The sequence below is a fragment of the Palaemon carinicauda genome, chromosome 1 (genome assembly GCF_036898095.1).
Source record: "Palaemon carinicauda isolate YSFRI2023 chromosome 1, ASM3689809v2, whole genome shotgun sequence".
NCBI lineage: Eukaryota > Metazoa > Arthropoda > Malacostraca > Decapoda > Palaemonidae > Palaemon > Palaemon carinicauda.
The window spans coordinates 259345105-259366395 of record NC_090725.1 but is presented as its reverse complement, the minus strand read 5'-3'; the positions used below and the strand labels follow the sequence as shown (position 1 = coordinate 259366395).

Here is a 21291-nt window from a genome sequence, read left to right as displayed (position 1 = left end):
ATAATGCTTTTCATAAAAGAGTGAAGATTTGCCACCCAACAGAGGACAAACTTTTACGAAAACTTCGTATGGAGCAGGCCAGCACTGAAATGATTCTAGGACAAATTCGACAAGGCCGTGATGTAAAAAGAAAATACAAGAAATATGCTCTCGTTAACCTAAGACTAAAAAGTATTTTTGATACATATGACGTTAATGATAGGTTACAATATCTTCGAGCCATTGCTCACAATCTTTAAATAAATATTGCTAAAAGGTTTTTTTAATACATTAATACATTTGTATTTTCATATTTTATATCTTCTCATAAATAAATTTTTATTGCTTATATTGATGTATGATGTATATTTATATCCATTTTATTTTTTCAAAAGCGCTGAATGACCTTGTAATCCCAGTGCTTAGCGTAAACCTAAATTGATTAATCAACTCAAAAAACATTTATAACTCCTTGTAACTCTCTATCTTCTGGATGACCTTGAAGTCCCATTGCTTGACGTAAGCCTAAAATCAATAATCAAATCCAATCTATCTCTCTCTCTTTATAACTTTTGTCCGTTCTACACTTTGTCCATTCGACACTTTGTCCATTCGACGCTCTGTCCTTCGACGCTCTGTCCTTCGACACACTGCCTTTCGACACACTGTCCTAATACCAATCGGTAAGTGTATCCATGCTTCCGATGCACTGTAAAGTCCCAAAACAGTCCACTGTTCATCACAGTACTAGACAACAGGTTTTATAACACTACCCGCCACCACCACAAAATGTTTTATTTCATGTACTTGCTTCGCATAGTGTTTGAAGAAGACCCTGGATGATCTCCACCCAGTGTATGAGCGGAGTCTTCCAAAGTCCATATGTTGAAAGAAGTTCAACGAAGAAGCAACTTTCCTCGGATCGTGACCTGCGGGTGTACTGTCAGGATTTGCTCTGCGAATAAAGTAGGTGAGCTCTGCTCTCAGTTTTTTAGGGATAGGTTTGATCCTGATGTTTCACCTCTGAAGAGCTGTCCTCCCTTGAAGTCTGAAGTTCTTCAAAGATAGGCACAGAGAGGTATCTTCCTTCAGTGGGCAGATTCTCCAAGGACCCCACCTCTTGGTGGGTAGCTCATTCTTAGCAAGAATGGCAGGATCAGGAAAGAGGTTCAGTTCTCCTGTGTCTAAGAACTGAATATGGCCTTCGTTTCTGTATAAGGCCACTATTTCACTAACTCTAGCCCCTGAGGATATGGCAAACAGAAAAATGACTTTCTTTTTTAGATTTTTTAGAGTACAATTCTCATTGTTTAGATCTTCCATGACGATTCATATTGTCTCCTAGTCGAATTTGACTTATACATCTTCGATGAAGTCAACTTTATCCTTTGAGATTCCAAACCTTTTGTTCGCCGCTAGGGCGAGAAAATTGTGAGATGTAGGTTGTTGGTTCTCGAGGATGAAGCATAAACAGTCGACTTCTAGACCAGTTGGGATAATGCTGGGTCCGGCAGAGGGAACAGCTTCAGTTTCAGCTCTAGAACTAGAGGGAACCAATTGCTTTTGGGCCGCTTGGGGGCCACTACTGCTGCTGTCCCTCTGAAGGATCATAGCTTGTTGAGGACTCTTAGCAGGAGATTGGTTTGGTGGAAACAGGTAAATGTGATTCAACCGGTTCCAGACGAGGGACATGGTGTCCATCACCTCTGCTTGAGGGTCCATATAAGGGGCTACATAACGAGGTAGTTTCTTGTCGCTCGTTGCAAAGAGGTCGGTCTGCAGTTCCGGGACTTTTTCCGAGGTGAAGGAGAATGAGTCTGCGTCTAGGGACCATTCTGTCTCTATGGGCTTTCGCCTCTATAGAGCGTCCGCCGTCATGCTGAGGAACCCTTGTAGGTGAACTGCTGATAGGTGCCATCCCTTCTTCCTTGTCAGGTGGAAGGTGACTAATATCACATGGTCGATGTGAGGTGATCTCGAGCCTTGTCGATTTAGACATTTTACTATCACTTCGTTGTTCAGGACCAATCTGATGTGGATTGTTCTGCGAGGGGATAGTTTCTTCAATGTCAGGAAAACTGCCAGAGCTTCCAAACGTTGATATGAAAAGTTTTGAACTGGTGCGACCAATTCCCATGCACTTTTCTCTCGAGAGAATGGCCTCCCTATCCTTTCGAGGAGGCGTACGTGTGTACCTCTACTGATGATTGTGGTGGTTGCAGGGGAATTGTTCGTGCTAGGTTCTTGGCTGTTGACCATGGCCTTAACTGCGTGCGCAACAGGGTCGAGGTCAACCTTGGTTGATCTTTTCGAGCATTTGATGCGTATCTTCTCCAGACTCCTGATGCATATTTTAGACGTGCTTTTAGCACAGAGTCTGTCACTGCTGCAAACTGGAGAGAGTCCAATACTCTTTCCTGTTGGCGTCTTGAAATCCTCTTGTGACGGATTAGTCTCTTGACAGATCCCTCTATCTCTCTCCTCTTCTTAGATGGAATGGAGAGGTGGTGTGACTTTAAGTTCATTGGATTCCTAGCCATTAGAACTTCTGAGCTGGAGGAAGGCGAGACTTCTTGCGATTGATCTTGAAGCCCAGGTGTTCCAGGAACTGGATCACCTTGTTGGCTGTCTGCAAACAAGTAGTCTTGGATACCACCCATACCAGTCAATCGTCTAGATATGCTAGTACTTGAACTCCTTTGGAGTGTAGCTGCTGGATGATTGTGTCTGCCCGCTTTATGAATATCGTTGGGGCTGTATTCAGTCCGAAGGGCATTGCTCTGAAGACATACTTCTTCTGTAGCATGAAACCTAGTTAGGAGGAGAAAGGGTGGCTCAATAGAAGATGCCAGTGAGCATCTGTTGGGTCTATTGAGACTGTGTTTGCTCCTTTAGGTAAAAGGGTCCTTATGTGTTGCCAAGTAAGCATCCGGAACTTGTTGTTCTCGATGAACTTGTTGAGTGGAGACAAGTCTAAAATGACTGAGTTTGTCTGAGTCTTACTTGGGAACACAAAACAGCCTTCCCTGGAATTTGATGGACTTCGCTTTCCTTATTACCTTCTTGTTCAAGAGTTCTGAGGTATATTCTTCTAACGAGGGGGTGGAGTGTTGGAAGAATTCTGGAAAACGGTGTGGAGTTCTGTTCCATTTCCACTCAAGTCCGTTCGTTAATAGACTGCGGGCCCAGGGATTGAAGGTCCAGCGATCCCGAAAGTGATACAGTCTGCCTCCTACCTGGAACCCCTCTTTGGATGGGAGGTCCTGTGGATTTGTTTCCGTGACCACGTCCTAGTCGGCCCCGGGAGGAGTGGCCTTAGGGCGAATTTCTCTTAGGGCCATTTCCTTTCTGACTAGGGCGAAAGGAAGTCCACTGCCTCTCAAAGTTGGGGTTAAACACTGGCGACTGGGCTACCAGTTGTTGAGGGACCATCTGGAAAGTGGTCTGAGGCATCGTGGTCATAGTCACTGCAAGAAGTTGTGCAGGTCTGCATGGTCTTGCCTTTTTATTCTTGGGCTGGGGACCTCCGTCCGAGGAAGATTTCCTCTTTGAGCTCATGCCCCACTTTTGGCGAAGGTTCCTGTTCTCCATGGCTGTTCTGGCTATGATCTCTTGGACCAGTTCCTGTGGCTCTCCTCGCTCTGAGGAAAGAATATGTCTTTAACAAGGGTATCCATGTGGGACTTAGCCAGAAAATGAACATTTCTGGGGCGTTCTGTAGACCTGCACTCATTTCCAGGCAGTTCTGATGAGAAAGGGAGGCTGCAAGTCTCTCCTTCATCTCCTGTTCCTTCCTCAGAAGATGGTCTGGCAACTTCGGAAGGTTCTCATTGAACTGCTGGCCTGCTATCTCTGGATCCAACTTAGAGACGGAGAAGGTTAGGTGGACATCCTTCCACTTCTCCTCGCAGGTAGGCAGTGCTAGAGAGAATGGTTTGTATTCCTCTAGGGTTGGGCAGGGTTCGCCCTCGTCGACTGCCTTGATGGCAATGTCTAGTGCTTTCTCCGAAAAGGCAAAAGAGATGGAGGAAGGAGCAAGAAAGATGGGATGTCTCTTGCTCAGTGCTTTGACTTTGAAGTTAGCTTGCGCCTTGTCATGCTCGAAGATAATGACCTCTTTGGGTACCGTTTCCTCACGGGCTGCATGTTCATCCCGCAGTCTCGCGTAACATTCTGGGTAAGCTGAAAAGTTAGGCCAGAACTCAAGATCTTCAATCAGTTTGGTCCCCAACTTCCCCGAGACGAATAGTTTCTCATTCATCAACGGCATATGGTTTTGGAGTGATGAGGGAGATTCAACACTTTAAGGGGCTTCTTAGTGGACCCCTTGGTAGATCCAGGGTGGTCCGCCCTTTCCTGCAACAGTATCTGCTGCTGCCTGAGTGATTCTCTCATCGTCTCTTGTTCCTTTTGGAACAACTCCATCATCCGTTGAATCGAAGTGAGGATCGCTTTGTTCTTGTTGGCATGTGCAACTGGTTGTGGAGTTGGGATTGAAGAAGTTGACGGCATAGGTTGGTATGGCGTCACGGCGAACTGGGTGTCTTTAGTTGCCGTTGAAACGGATCCTTCTTCCTCCGCTTGTGGACGTTCCAAGTCTTCTTCAGGGTCTCCTTGTAGTAGGTCCTTCTCAGTGTCAATGGACACTTCTGACGTCCTTTCTTGGTGGATGTCCATGCATTCCAGTGCCTTATCTATGTCCGTATCAATCTTCAGTTGCATGAGGGAAGACTGGACCTGTTCCTGGGGCACCACCGCATTTGGTGGAGCCTTGGGGAACAGCAGGCACCTTAGGGAGTCGTCAGGTAACTATGGTCCCTGAAAGTTCTTTTGGAATCTACTTACCCATTTGCGAAGGGTCTCCCTCGCTGTATCCCTAGTCTCTATGTTGACTGAGGGAGCTTCTCTGAAGCCATTGGCCAGCAGGATCGAACAGGTGGGGCAACCCTTCGGGTCCCAATACTTGAGAACTCTAGACATGATGCAGCAGGGAGCATGAGTCCTACACTTCGTGTGGCCACAAAAGTCTTTGCCTTTGCAGGATAAGGCTGCACACTTCTCCATTGGCTCCTCCTGTAAAGGAAAAGGGGCTCAATGAGTATTTAATTTTGTATATCAGTGATATAAAAGCATACAATTTTTATCAACAATAGTAATTACTATCGTTTATGGTAGCTTAGGATAGTTAGCTTGAAAGGAAGTAGAAAAGACACATATCTGCGGTTCCCCTCCCAGGCTATTGCTGAGACCTCCGTCAGTAATTAATATTTAGTTTCCCTGATAGGGAGAATACAAGGCAGGAGTAAACTCTAGGAACTAGAGTTAGAGTTAGTGTCTCTACTAACATTATCTACCTGTAGTACTGTATATATTAACACTGATCGGTGATTTTTTAAGGTCCTGATGATCGAAATACACCATCTGGGTGTTGAGGGAGTACACAGCTTCAACAAAAAATCGTGGTCCCAACAATAGACTGCGATAGGAAACATAGAGTATGTTAGAAAAGATGTGTACTACTGTATAGTTGTATACTGTAGTTTCGCCGGCGGCACTACCAGTGTTAGGTTAATACCTGGCGGTACTAACTGATAGAGGGAAAAAAAACATTAAGGAAGGAGAGTTTCCTATTATTATGGTTAAACGTAACAGTTGGAAGTGTAGGAGGACTATCAGGCCGCCTACTGTCTCCTTGCGAGAATGAGTTCTAATGGAAGGGATAAGAATCCGTTTGATTCTGGCTTCCACCCATCCACAAAGGTCTGCCGCCGGCAGCATAGCCAGCGGCAACAATTGTGTATGGCACTCCCAAGGGAGGGCTGAGGACTTCCCAAAGAATGTTAAGTTTCCCACTGGCAGTCGTCAGGGCCGGCTCAATCTTCCCCCCAATAATATTCACTTCCTGTGAAGGAAGGAAGTAAGGGGGAAGTCTAATATAGGGGTAGAAGGTGAAGATGTCGAGGTTAACGGCTCCAGAGCCGGCACAGACGGAGGCAATTCCGACACGACATTGTCAACTTCTTCACAGGGGGGCTTCCTGCCCTCCGTCCCAAAGGCTACCTGGACACAGGGAGGTGCGAATCGTGTCTGGGGCACCACTATTTCCCTACTTGCTTTCGGGAATAGTAAGCTACACATCCTATCGTTAGGTAGGTATGGTCCCGGAGAGATCTTCTGGAACCCTCTTACCCAATTGCGTAGTTTCTTACGAGCTGCATCCCTAGACTCCATTGACTTGGGATTATCAAAACCTTCGGACACTAAGGTCCAACAGATATTGCAAACTTGGGGCTCCCAATATTGCAGGGATTCGGAAATAATATTGCAGGGGACATGAAACCTGCATGTATTATGACCGTAAAAGTACTTACTCTTAATATTGCAGAAGACTGCAACACATTTCATCTGGGGTTCCTCCTGTAAAGAAAGGAAAGCAGAATGAGTATACAATTGCTTATCTCACCTGATAAGCAATATGTAATGGTCATCTTTTAACTATTATAACATAAGATAGTAAGCTAGAAAGGGACAGTGGGAGACATATACTTGTGTATCCCTTGCAAGCAATTGCTGTTACCTCCCCTCAGTATTAACTATAAAGAGTTTCCTTTATCAAGGTAACTCGAACGAAAGGGTTCTAACCCCTAGGGGTAGAAAAGTGTACATTGCCACTGCCCCTTTTTAATTACTTAATACTGTGGGGTAAGGATAACTGATTTCTAATCAGAATATTGAAGGAATTCTATTCTTTCAATATAGGATCGGTCTCGGCAGAAGCCTGACAAGGGTACCCAAGATATGTTAGAAATTAACTACTGTATAATCATACTATAGTTATCTGTTTGCAGTATATACTATATTGAAAAATACAGACTACTGTATAATTATATATTGTAGTTCAACCCAGTGTGCTGCCGGTATGGCTAGCTTCTGGCGGCATGGTCCAGCAGGCATGACGCCGACTGGACTAGGAAATATAAGACACATATATTTGTGTATCCTACCCAGCCCATTTGCTGCGGCCTTCCCTACAATATTAAAACCATAGAGTTTCCTGATCAGGGAGGCTCAAAGATAAGAGTTCTAACCTATAAGGATAGAAAGTGTACTACCACCGACCCTTTAATTTATTTAATATTGTAAGGTAAAAGGCAAACTGATTTCTAATCAGAATATTGAAGAAATTCTATTCTTTCAATATAGGATTGGTCTCAGCAAACACCTGGGCAAGAAACCCAAGATATGTTGGAAGATAACTACTAGTATAATATATACAATAGTTTTCTATCAGCAGTATATACTATACTGCAAATATACTGTAATCCAACCGGGATATAGCCGACATAGCTAGTCCCTGCCGGCACAGCCCGGCCAGCATGCTAGCTGAAAGAGAGAGAGAAAGCATGGAGTGAAGGACTGCCTTATTACTGTGTATGTATACACTACATAAGGATGTAAATATCTAATTTATTGCCTTCCCCCAGAAAGAAGGTTCAAATGGAAGGGGAGAATGTATCATTCAGGCTTCCATCCAACCACCAGTACCATCGCCGGCAAAGTCCGGCCGGCAGGTTAGCACCCGGCAGTACTGGTACAGTCGGCATACCGCCGGCTGAGTCAGCACCTGTCTGTGCCGGCCCGGCTGGCATGCCGCCAGCCAGGCTAATACCCCAGCAACAGCACTTGTGGCCAGCAGTCCAAGGGAGGACTGAAGAACCTTGGTGACAGAAGAGACTTTCCTCCAACAGCCATCATGGATGCCGGCAGCCGGCAGCCGCCGGCAGCTGTCATGGCCGCCGACAGTTGACATGGCTGCCAGCAGCCGGCATAGTCGCTGGCAGCCGTCATAGCCGCCGGAAATTGTAGTAAACATGGCGGCCGGCAAACGGCATGACCACCGGCAGTCGTCATGGCCGCCGGCAGTCGTTATGGCTGCCTGCAGATGTCCAAGCCGCCGAAAGCCGGCATGGCCACCGGCAGCTATCATGGTCGCCGGCAGCCGGCCTAGGTGCCGGCAGTCAGACAACAGCTGTTAAGTAGGAGTCCGGCCGGCCCCACAACCCACCGGCAATCGGTGGAATTGCAGGACGATGGCCTAGAAACCAAGAGTTGCGATGGCAAGGCCATCGCTAAAGGACAGAGGGGGGAGGGAAAAGGGTCCTGTATGAGGTGTGGAAGTAGCCGGAAAGATTGCCGGTCCTACCACACCTTTAACAAACTCTATTTCAGTATCGGTGCCATCCTAGGTGGTAGGAGAATATCTATTCTCTAGCCTAGGGTCTGCCAATACGGTTAAGGGGACGACGGCAATGCCGCCTCCTCTCAACAAGGGAGAAACAGAGTTCCAGTGCCGGCGCCATCCTAGGCGGCAGAAGAATGTCCATTCTTCAGCCTAGGGTCTGCGAGCACAGGACTGGTCTTCTAGACCGCAGGCAGAAAGTGGTATCCTACAGCCACTTCCAGTGCGGACTAGGGAGGCTAGCCTCCGATGCCGGCAGCCTAGCCGGCAGGGGAATGACTATTTACCCTGCCAGTTGGCTGCCGGCAAAGACCAAATACTCTGAGGTTCTGACCTAAACTCAAAGACTGCTATCTGCAGCCAAGGGAAGAGACAGCAAACACTAGTCTAGTCAAACCTGAGTGTCTACTCGAAGGCAAGACCAACTAGGGTTGTAGCCTAAGGCTACACTCAGAGGGAAGGAGAGATTACCCTTAAATCTCCACAGGAGACGAGTATCGGTTTATTTAAAATTCTAGGATATATCTATCTCCCCGTGAATAGATAAAACGATACACAAGGGTAAACGGGATATTGTCTGAAAGTATACTACCTTGCCTAGGTTAGGTTACCTAGGCAAGACGAGATCTCGGTTACCTAAATCACCGAAACTCTAATGTATACGATCGACAAGGAAACTAAAAAATTATGCATACTATAAATATCTTTACATGTATAAAATGCCTAAATAGCTTTCATAATTCATTAATTAATGTTATTTCAACCGGGAATGTCGTTTTACTAACTAAATAACACATGCCTAACGAATGACAGCGCCCATGGCGCCTCCGGTAACAGGCCTACCTCTTAAGCGCAATAAATTACTCTAATTTCACTGTGAGACAGGAACTAAAGTATACACATTGTAAAGAATCAATACTCAACTTTCCAGAGGCGAAAGCAGCTGGAGATTGCATAATAATCCTCACAGAATCGATCGAAAAGGTTAGAACAACAAGGAACACCACCGTGCGAATTCACTACAAAATTACGAATGTCCACCATCTTGGATATGGCACCATCTTGATACTCAATAGTAGCATGGGAAATAGGGTAACCTTGATAACGGCTCCCCTTCCAAAACTGCCACTCTTCCTCCTCGAAGTGAAAACACTATTCGGGGTGAAGATCGCTGTGTGTCGTATCAAGATATACGTCCCCTGATTTATGCGATATCCTTAAGAGAATGTAAAGGATATTCGCACCAGGAGTTAGAATTCTGGAGACCTAAAGGTAAATTCTCTGGGACTATCACTGTAGTACATATATCCCTTGGAAGCTACTATTAGGAACCTTACATCAGGACGACATGGCTTGAGCCCCCCCCCCAAAAAAAAAAGAAAATATATATATATATATATATATATATATATATATATATATATATATATATATATATATATATATATATGTAGTGTGTGTTTTCTATTTGTAGTGGATAGTTGACACGTCAAATGATTATACAGAATTGAAGTATGGCAATTCGATTATTAACATTTGTATGCTTTTGCTAACAATGACAGCCCTTTACTGTCTTTAATTCGCTCAGGTTGGAGAATGCTCCGCCCATTTTGTAGAAGTTATAAGAAGAGCAACTCCTTGTCTGTTTTGTCATGGGAACACTAGAGACATCTATCAAAAGATTTCCACCGATTGTCGGCGTTCTTTTGATTCTAACTGTACCTGTTGACATGTAAACCGATTCAGCGGTGGTTGGTAAGTCTCAACAAGAGGGGTGAGTTGAATGCTGGGGAGATTTATTCAACAATACAACGAGCTTTTTATACATACAGTTGAGAGCAAGAGTGACAAAATTTAAACAGAATAAAACATGTGATAGCAAGCTGAAACATGTTTCTATTATAAGTGTGGGGAAGAGCGAGAGATAAAAAAGCCCTAGATACCTTACAATGAATGCTGTGAGACATATTACCCAGTCGTACTGCATACGTGAAGATAACAGCCGTATTGCCCCAAGGAGAGATGAGCGAAATCTAGCATGGTATTCAATATAAATAAATGTAGCACACACAGTTTACAGTAAAATATGTGTATTTCACATATTTCTTGATGTATATACATTTATATTTACAGTGGTACCTCTACATACGAATTTAATCCGTTCCACAGCCGACTTCGGATGTAGAAAATGTTCGGATGTCGAAACGAATTTTTCCATAAGAATACATTGAAATAGGATTAATCCGTGGTTGAGCCCAAAAACCTATGATAACTCCTTAATAAATTACTACACATAATTACACATGACAATATGCACACTAAATTAGATAATAGACATGTAAAAAAGAATAATTATAAAAAAATGATAAATAAGAAACGGGTTTTTAGCATCACTTTGCCTTAGAAGGTCCAGCGCAGGTGTTGTTGGTCTTGCTACGCAGAGAGGAGACAGACGGGCGGCGAGGAGGTAGAGAGGTTAACTACGATAAACGTACACTACCGTAACTTATTCTAACTTACACTAAGTGAACTTTAACCTAACTTAGCTAATTATTTTTTTTTATTTTCATATTTTATATTTTTTTTTTACATATTCTTTTTTTCTTTTTGATGATTAATTTTAATCACTTTCACTCTCTCCACTTAAAATTGATTGAATTTTTTTCTCTTCACTCTTTGCCGTTTTCTTTGAACCACTTCCATCCTCTTAATCACGAGTTCGCTTCATAGTTTTCTTAAAGAAGCTATCGATAGAAAGTTGCTTGGTACGGCTTTTCAGAATGTTTCGAAAATGAGTTAGGCAAACATCATCGAACTGCGCAACTACACGACAAACCTGCAATTTTTTCGGGTGGTATTTGTCGATGAAGTCGACCACGTCTTGATATTTTCCTAACACCTCTTTTATTTGTGCCGAACCTAACACATGTTCTACCTCCTCGATCCCTTCCTCGTCATCACTCATGTGCTCAGACATAGCATGGAGTTCCTTGAGCTCCTCTGTGGTAAGTTCGTCGTGATGTTCTGCGACGAGTTCCGTGATGTCATCTGCGTCGACCTCCAGACCCATGGACTTGCCAAGGGAGACGATTTCCTCTATGTCTTCCGCTGCACCCACCACGGGATCAGGTTTGGGGTCAAAACTTTCGAAATCTCGGGGAGAAACTGCATCAGGCCACAGCTTCTTCCAAGCAGAATTGAGGGTTCGTCGAGTTAATCCCACCCAAGCCTGATCTATGATCTTCAAGCAGTGCACGATGTTGAAGTGGCTTTTCCAAAATTCACGCAAAGTTAAGTTTGTGCTTTGCGGGACATTAAAGCACTGCTTGAATAGGTGCTTGGTGTAGAGCTTCTTGAAATTCGAGATGACTTGCTGGTCCATGGGCTGGAGGATAGAGGTGGTATTCGGTGGAAGATACAGCACCTTTATGAACTTGAATTCATCGAAGATATCATCTTCAAGTCCAGGGGGGTGAGCGGGTGCATTGTCAAGGCACTTTAAAGGCAATTTCTGCTCATGAAGATACTTCTTCACAGAAGGCCCGAAAACTTGGTTAACCCATTGGACAAAGAACTGCCTAGTGACCCAGTCCTTCGAGTTGGATCGCCAGAAAACATGAAGCTGGTCCTTATCCACATTGTGTGCCTTAAAGGCCCTAGGGTTCTCCGAATGGTAAACCAGTAAGGGCTTGACTTTAAAGTCCCCGCTAGCGTTGGCACATAGGGCAAGAGTCAACCGCTCCTTTATTGGCTTATGCCCAGGCAATTTCTTCTCTTCGGCGGTGATGTAGGTTCGACTGGGCATCTTCTTCCAAAACAGCCCGGTTTCATCCCAATTAAACATCTGCTGCTCTACGTAGCCTTCTTCCTGCACGATCCTTTCAAAGCTCTTCACAAAGTCAGCTGCAGCCTTTGTGTCCGCACTTGCAGCCTCTCCGTGGCGAACAACTGAATGAATACCGGACCGTTTCTTAAATTTCTCAAACCAGCCATGAGATGCCTTGAAATCATCTGAGGAAGGTTAGGTTGAACTCTCCCCAGCATCACCCCCAGACCTCTCCTCCTTCAAGTTCGTGAAGATGGCGTGCGCCTTCTCGCAGATGATAGTTTCGGTGATGGTGTCGCCAACAATCTCTCTGTCCTTGATTCAGATTAGCAGAAGTCGTTCCATCTCTTCTATGATAGGGCTATGACGTTTGGAAATGATGGTGATCCCCTTAGAAGGTTTCACTGCTTTAATGGCTTCTTTCTGTTTCAAGATTGTCGAGATCGTCGACATATTACGGCCATATTCTTTTGCAAGTTCACTCACGCGGACGCCACGCTCATGTTTTTCAATAATTTCTTGCTTTACGTCTAAAGAAAGCATTTCCTTCTTCCTTTTCTCACCACTACCACTACCACTTGCAAAACTAAGCCTTTTAGGACCCATGCTTTACGTAAATTACCGTAAAAGGATGCACGTAAAAAATCACGATTAAAACAGTAATAGCAGAACGCACAGCGCACAACCACACGAAGCCGACAAGAACAGAGGAATGACCCAAGCCACGCTAATTGAGGGTCCCTCCGAGGTCGAAGTGCTGCCTTCTATCGGCGGAAATAAAAAATACATCCGGCGCTATGAGTACCACCTACGCGTACGGGTATTGTTTACTTCGGGTGTCGAAAAAAAATTCGGGTGTAGAGTAGGAACGTGTTCGAATTGTACTTCGCGTGTCGAAAAATTCGGATACAACCGGTACGACTAAAATTGCTTACTTCGTGTGTCGAAATAAAATTCGGGTGTAGAGTAAAAAAATTGCTCGAATTTTACTTCGGATGTTGGAAAATTCGGATGTAGATACGTTCGTATGTAGAGGTTCCACTGTATGTACATTAAATGCATATATAAACAAACATACTACCCAAATCCAGGTTTCCCAACCCTGGGGTCGCGACCCCAAGTTGGGTCGCCAAGTGCTTTTCCTGGGGTCGCCAAAATCTCAAAATATCAAAATAAAAATAAAAATTCAAAATATGGCAGAACTCACAGTAAAGAATAAATATATAAACGTATTTGTGGATTTTCATTTATCGGCTTGTATATATCTATTCATATATAAATTTAATAACTAAATTTCAATGGTGGTATCCCTGAGTGCCATACGCGTTTGATACGTGAACAGCATCACTGTCCACTCCACGTCCAACCAGGCAGCCCCTCCAGCTGTACTCCCGCAGCGGGAAACACTGTCTGCTATTTGTTAGTCTTATATCGGTATGGTGATGCATTTATACCTGTATAGTGATTTCAAATGTTGCTGCATAGGTTGCACTCAATCTTTGTTTCTTTAAAATTCTTAATTACTCACGAAAAATTGGTATGCCGACAATAGAAACTGAGTACTTCCCTTGCTGACAAAGTATTGCACCACAGTATGTCGGTGGATGATAGCCTATCAGAGTTCATAATTGAGGCTTCTAAAATCACATGGTACCCCCACCCCCCATATTTAAAGAGAGATGGGCAAGGGAAGAGAAAGAGAAGGAGAGGGGCCAGGGAAGGAGGAAGGGCCACTTTTCATGCCCTCTCCTCCTACATTTTCCTCTTTCCCCATGCCACCCTTTCCTTGCTCCTCTTCCCCCTTCCCTGTCTTTCCACGCCCCTTCTCCTCCTGCTTCTTTTTTGCCCCTCCCTTCCTCTCCTCCTTCTTGCCCCCTCCTTTCCTCTCTGATATATCCTTGCCACCTTCCCTTCCTCTCCTCCTCTTCCTTTTTATTTACCTCTTGTGAGTTTGTGTTATTTTTATTGTTACTTCATTTATTGTGTTATTAGATGTGTTATCTTGTGTATGTTCTTGTGAAGTTGGCGTATCTGCGGCGCTGGTCACTTGGTCGAAAAGGTCGTTGGTTTGGCGGTTGTTTAGAGATTTGGAGGATTTTATGTCGCTGGTTTTTGAGGTTGTTGTTTTGGCGGTTGTTTAGAGATTTGGAGGATTTTATGTCGCTGGTTTTTGAGGTTGTTGTTTTGCCGGTTGTTTGGAGATTTGGAGGATTTTATGTCGCTGATTTTTGAGGTTGTTGTTTTGGCGGTTGTTTAGAGATTTGGAGGATTTTATGTCGCTGGTTTTTGAGGTTGTTGTTTTGCCGGTTGTTTGGAGATTTGGAAGATTTTATTGTTATGTATTGTTGTAATAATGTACTATATTATTTCAAGTGTTGCAGGTATTGCGCAACATTGCATCATATTGTATGAATAAAAAATGTTATGCTTTGTACATAAGTGTAATGATTTGTTTTGGTATTAGGATTCAAACATTTGTTGATTACCTCAGAGATAGGATGTGGTTCTTTATAGTTTTGTACTGGAGTAGGATTTAAGTCTTTTCAGAGCGATGCTCTTTTGTTTAGAAATGTTTTGGTTTTGTCAGATTGTGTATGACGCTCCACACACACTTAGAAGTCAGCTGTCAAAGAGCCATGTAGTCACATACTGTATATCATTAAAGGTGTATTTTAAGAATACCAACGTCTTATTAAATCCCACCAAGAAAAATTGACGACAAAAGATGGGATCAGCTAAGAAATAGTTACTAACAATTGTTCATCTATGTTCCAGGTAATTATTATGGTTAATAGAACTTCCTACCAAAGTGATACTCAACATTTATGTCGCTAGTTTCTGAGACTATTGTTTTGGTGGTTGTTTAGAGATTTGGAGGATTTTATGTCACTGGTTTTTGAGGCTGTTGTTTTGCCGGTTGTTTAGAGATTTGGAAGATTTTATGTCGCTAGTTTCTGAGGTTATTGTTTTGGTGGTTGTTTAGAGATTTGGAGGATTTTATGTCGCTGGTTTTTTAGGTTGTTGTTTTGGCGGTTATTTAGAGATTTGGAGGATTTTATGTCGCTGGTTTTTGAGGTTGTTGTTTTGCCGGTTGTTTAGAGATTTGGAAGATTTTGTCACTAGTTTCTGAGGTTATTGTTTTGGTGGTTGTTTAGAGATTTGGAGGATTTTACGTCGCTGGTTTTTTAGGTTGTTGTTTTGCCGGTTGTTTAGAGATTTGGAGGATTTTATGTCACTGGTTTTTGAGTTTGTTGTTTTGGTGGTTGTTAAAGAGATTTGGAGGATTTTACGTCGCTGGTTTTTTAGGTTGTTGTTTTGCCGGTTGTTTAGAGATTTGGAGGATTTTATGTCACTGGTTTTTGAGGTTGTTGTTTTGGCGGTTGTTTAGAGATTTGTAGGATTTTATGTCACTGGTTTTTGAGGTTGTTGTTTTGGCGGTTGTTTAGAGATTTGGAGGATTTTATGTCACTGGTTTTTGAGGTTGTTGTTTTGGCGGTTGTTTAGAGATTTGGAAGATTTTATGTCGCTGGTTTTTGAGGTTGTTGTTTAGGAGGTTGTTTAGAGATTTGGAGTATTGTATATCGTTGATTTTTTAGGTTGTTGTTTTGGCGAGATTTGGAGTGCTGTATATCATTGATTTTTTCCTTTTCTGCTTCGTCTTATTTACTGCAATTTGCAAATATATTACACCTTCCTTGACCCCTCCCCTCCTCTCTACACCCGCTCCTCCTTGTTTCTTGCCCCTTCATTTTCCTTAATACCTACCCTCTTTCTTTATTCCTTATTGTCATCTTTCCTTGTCTCCGTTCCCCCTCTTCCCTATTCTCTCCACCATCCTTCTCTTTCCTTGTCCCCCTCCTCTTCTCTTTCATTGGCCCCCATCCCCTCTTCTCTCCTTGGCCCCTTCCCCTCCTCCTCCTTGGCAGACTACCATCAAAAAAAAAAAAAAAAAAGCGGCTGCAACCTGAACATTATTTGAGGGTAGCAATTTCTAAGACTGAACAACGAATAGAGAAACTTAGCAGCATGCTCCACGCCCAAGGCTCCCATTAAAATCAGATTACCATTTCACAGAAAACATTTATACTCTTAGTTTGTTTTTGTGGAAAGTGACAAAATGTTATTCCAGAAGTGTAGTAGTAGTAGTAGTAGTAGTAGTAGTAGTAGTAGAAGTAGTAGTAGTAGTAGCAGTAGTAGTAGCTCTGAATACATATGTTCAACTTATTCATATAAAGCTTAAGCCTTAAAATTTATAATTTCAAAATAAAATTTAATGATGTTAATTTTGTCTTTTCCAACCTTATAGTACCTCTCTTATAGAAGGATATCTACTGTCCCTTACTTTTACAGCCAACAACTAGTAATGTATAGTAATACATATACAACTAAACTAGTGGGGTCGCGGTCATGGCTTGAGGTGCATGATTGGGGTCACCCGAAAAAGAGGTTGGGAACCACTACCAAAATATTTGTATATGATGAATATGTACGTTTATATACCACACATACATGTGTAAGTATATATATATATATATATATATATATATATATATATATATATATATATACTGTATAATATATATATATATATATATTATATATATATATATATATATATTGTATAATATATATATATATATATATATATATTGTATAATATATATATATACTGTATATATATATATATATATATATATATATATATATATATATATATATATATATAATCTGTATATATAGACGGTCTATCGCTGAAGCATGCGGTGCATATATTTGTTAAAGCTGGAGGAAGGATCAGAAAAACGAAATTTTGGACTATCACTTTCGTATTTTCATACCTCTTCAGGTTAAATTGGTACAAAATGTAAGGAACAGAATCAAAGTCACCTGTGACAGTAGTAAAAAATAAATAATATTATAACAAAAATTAGTACACATCTAGTTTAAAAAAAAAAAAGCACAGCTACTTTAAAAATCATAATTGTATAAATAGATTGTTAAAAGTAGTTAATCAAGTTTATACATTCCTGGACTACTGTTGATCAATTCCACACAGGTTTTCTTTTATAATAAAGGATGATATAATATTAGGTTTTAATATATAGAGAGATAGACAAGTAAATAAGTGGCTGACGTGATACATGAATATAATGGACTATCGGGATTATAAACAAGCGCCCGGGAGCATGCACAAGTTTTCATTAGTAAAAATGTCATGATTTCGACGAGTTTACGTCCCAAATTTGGCGGGACCTTAAAACATTCGCTTTCATTTTTACTTTTTCATTACAAGGGTACTTTACGGCTGACTTCACAATCTCTCACCTTGAAAGTTAGCCTTTATATTAAGGTATAGAAGCACTGCACTCTACCTTCACGATTTCATCTCTAAGGTAAACGGGTCATAGTGAGGACGGACTCGTGGTACTGTCCCTGCAAGCCCTTTTCCAGGCTCACTAAATTTAATTTTGTGAGGTAAGTGGAGAAATTATTTCTAAGTTAAATGCTGGATAACCAATAACTCCCATTTCATAATATTTTCGTATTTCTGTTGTTCTCTATATCATTTTACAGATGAACCTGTGTTTATTAAGATTACACTTACTTTTTACTTTTTATCTTATACATATTTGCGGCGTTTTCAGTTTTCCTTGTTTAATATATTTCAATTTTGTTATTGCTTGCTCGAGCAAACTTTCCTGAATTCTTTGGTGTAAAAAAAAAAATTAACGTTTTGTTTACAATGATCTTTATGTTAATTTTGTGAAGTGGTGAAAACTCGAGAAATGGAGACCTAGACTATTATGATTGGATTTCATTTAAACCGATGTAGAAAACGTGGTTCTTTCTTTTAATATTGGTATCGAGGAATAGGATTTTGTATTCATTTCTAATTTCACATATAGATATCATATTTCGATGTTGTGAAGAAAAAAACTTTGGCAGTGTTAATAGGAATGTGTCTTCGCATTTGATCAAGAAATTCAGCATTTGAAAAATTACTTTAATTCATATTCCTTCCCTGTCAAGATTTCAAAAAATCTCTCGAGTCCTGGCTTTGTCCCCTATGGTTAACAAGCGCTCTTGCGCCACCTTGTGCAAGCAAGCAAAATTACAAGGCCTCTGTTGTTCACATGCACTGTTCCTCCTGGGTTCGCACGATACAGAATATTAAGGGACATTCCCGTTGGACGGGGTATGTCGAGGGGCCCACAGAGGCTCGAAGCCTAGGGCCCTGCCATGGGTTAATACAGCATAGACCAGTGTTTACAGATTTAATCCATCCACTTAACCTTACATATACCAGTTGGAACTGCAGACAAGGTCGAATGGACATATGATTTAAATCATCATTTGTTAAAGCAAAAGTGAATCTACGGAATGCACATGCAATCCCTATACCCAAAACATGTGATCACTCCTGGATTGTAAGTGATGCCTCAAGAAAAGAATTTGGCATTACACCAGCCTTGTATGCCCTTTGTCATTGGAGCTTTTGCTAGCTGGTTTCTTCAACTTTACACTGTGTTGTTGCCAAATCATGTAGTTGCCTTATGAGGCTGAAGCAATCTGCCTTGATATGGCAATCAAGCCTTTCTTCCCATTAATTAATCCGTCCAACCTTCGAGCTCAGATACTGACAGTCGATTTTGTGTCCAGGCCTATGTAAAGCTTATGGGAAGTGAATTCTCTATCAGCGCTAGTCATCACATCCTTGTTGCTTGTTGAATAGGTTTTCAAGTCCAATTCCTTCACATAGCAGGAAAGGCCAAGTTTCCATCCAATTACGCAAGCAGAAACTCCACGCCTTGTACTAATGCCCAGTATTAGCTTTGTTGATGAGCTACAAGATACTGTCATTCACAAAGTGATGTGACAGTCACTGTGATCCTTGTAGTGACCTGTGCAGAACCCACTCACACCTATCAGAGGGCCCCCGACCATTAAAAAGAAGATAGCCAAAATCTTGATTTTAGACATCCTTCAAGATGTCATAATAGTGGCTGATGGCCTGTTAATTATCTCCAACTTACAGATATATTCAGCCTACCAGAGATTGTATTATACTGCCCTGCCCTGTTCTTTGTTTTATAGTTGTATCCATTATATATTTCAATCACCCAAGACCCACCTAATGAAAAAGCTAATCTCCAATTACTTTCATAACTTAGACCTTGGTGAGGCAGCAACCCCCTCTTGCTCCACTTGCCGGCACTGTGCCTCTTTACTCACAATCACTGCTCATATATATATATATATATATATATATATATATATATATATATATATATATATATATATATATATATATATATATATATATGTCTAAGTTATGAAAGTAATTGGACAGCTTTTTCATTAGGTGGGTCTTGGGTGATTGAATTATAAGTGGATTAAACTATGTGTATATATATATATATATATATATATATATATATATATATATATATATATATATACTGTATATATATATATATATATATATATTTATATATATATATATGTGTGTGTGTGTGTGTATGTGTATGAATTCAGCAATGTATTCAGGCCACAGTTTCCGCTATGTAGAATTGAGGGTTCCCTTGGTGATTCCTTCATAGACTTTATCAATAATTTTGAGGCAGCTGATAATGCTAGAATGTTCTTTCCAAAACTCTCAGAGGGTGAGCTTGGCTCCTTTGATGACCTCAAAACATTGCTGGAACATAGTCTTTGTGTACAGCTTTTTGAGGTTTGAGATCACCTATTGATACATAGGTTGGAGAACTGGAATAGTATTGGACAGCAGGAACTTTATCTTGATAAATTTGAACATGTCCATGAGGTCATCTTTAATGGGTGGAGGACGGGCAGGAGCATTGTCCATAAGCATCAAGGCTTGGGGTGGAAGGTTATTGCCTGCGAGGTACTTTTTAACCATAATAAAAAAATTATTTGACCCATTCGATAAACAAAATGCGAGTCACCTAAGCCTTATTGTTTGACCTCCACATAATATTCAGTTGCTACCTCTGTACCTTATATTATTTTGAGCTCGATGATTCTCCACATGATACATCAAGATACACAGAACAGCAGGATTAGGCAGTCGTTCATGGCTTGTGACTAGAAATTGCCTTTTCTTATGCAGTAATGATGGTACTCTTTTAGAACAGACTGGTCTCATTACAGTTGAACAATTGCTGCAGCATGTAGTATTCTAAATCCACGAACCTTTTAAATTTGAAAATGAATGCCTCTGCTGCCTTGATAATCAGAGCTCGCAGCCTTACAATGTCACACTATGAGTATGAATGCTTGCTCAATTTTAGATTTCCAACCAGCCATGGCTCCCTTTAAATGTTCATTTCTCTTTGTCTCTTGATGTACAGTTAGAATCAAAAGAACGCCGACACTCAGGGGAAATATTTCGTCAGATGTCTCTAGTGTTCCCATGACAAAACAGACAACAAGTTGCTCCTCTTACTACTGCTACGAAATGGGCGGAGCCTTCTCCAACCTTGGTGAATCAAAGACAGTAAAGGGCTGTCTTTGTTAGCGGAAGCATTGAAATGAGAGAGAGAGAGAGAGAGAGAGAGAGAGAGAGAGAGAGAGAGAGAGATATCAAATGGTTTGAGCTTACTCTAGTTAGTGAAGTTATGTAACAGCACATAAACTCCTTTTTAGACATTTATGCATATCAAAATATTGTTTGTCATTATTATACAATGTTTCCAATAGAAATGATTGTATTATGCTCCCAAAAGCTTATCGTTATTTTTCAGATTCTATATTGACTGCTAAAAACTACTTACAGTTTATAGATATTCATTGAATGTAACATTTCATAATACGCGAGGATACTTCATTGTAAAATATTTCCCAAATTATTCAGATTCAGGGGTATGCCCCGTTTCAGTCTTTAGACTAGCCACTTTCCCTTTATTCATCATTTATTTTATATTCCCATTGTTGAGCTTTCTCATCTCGCCGTCTGCTATCTTGGCCTTGAAGGATTAGCATTGCCATTTGAACTAAAATCTTGAACATATATAGTAAAATCTTTACTACATTGCTAATTCAATCTTTATCGTAAGTGCTTTATTCACTTGATAATTATCGAAACTAAATGGCAAACTGGGAGATAGTTATTAAAGGATATAAATAACGGGATTATTTTGTTAGAATCAAATGCTTATCCAAATAATGGGTGATTTTGGGGGAAAATAACTATAATTGCTTTTGAGTGGGTGGAGGATTTGCTTCC

The 21291-nt window shown here is 41.3% G+C and overlaps 1 protein-coding gene across 2 annotated transcripts in view; it reads left to right on the top strand.

Annotated features, from left to right (window-relative positions):
* The first annotated feature begins 17362 nt into the window (after positions 1-17362).
* LOC137655578 (uncharacterized) overlaps positions 17363-21291 on the top strand; it is a 133994-nt gene continuing 130065 nt past the window's right edge. For both annotated transcript variants that reach the window (XM_068389480.1, XM_068389486.1), the window contains exon 1: positions 17363-17519. The gene's annotated coding sequence lies outside the window, so the exon portion shown is untranslated. The remainder of the gene's footprint in view (positions 17520-21291) is intronic.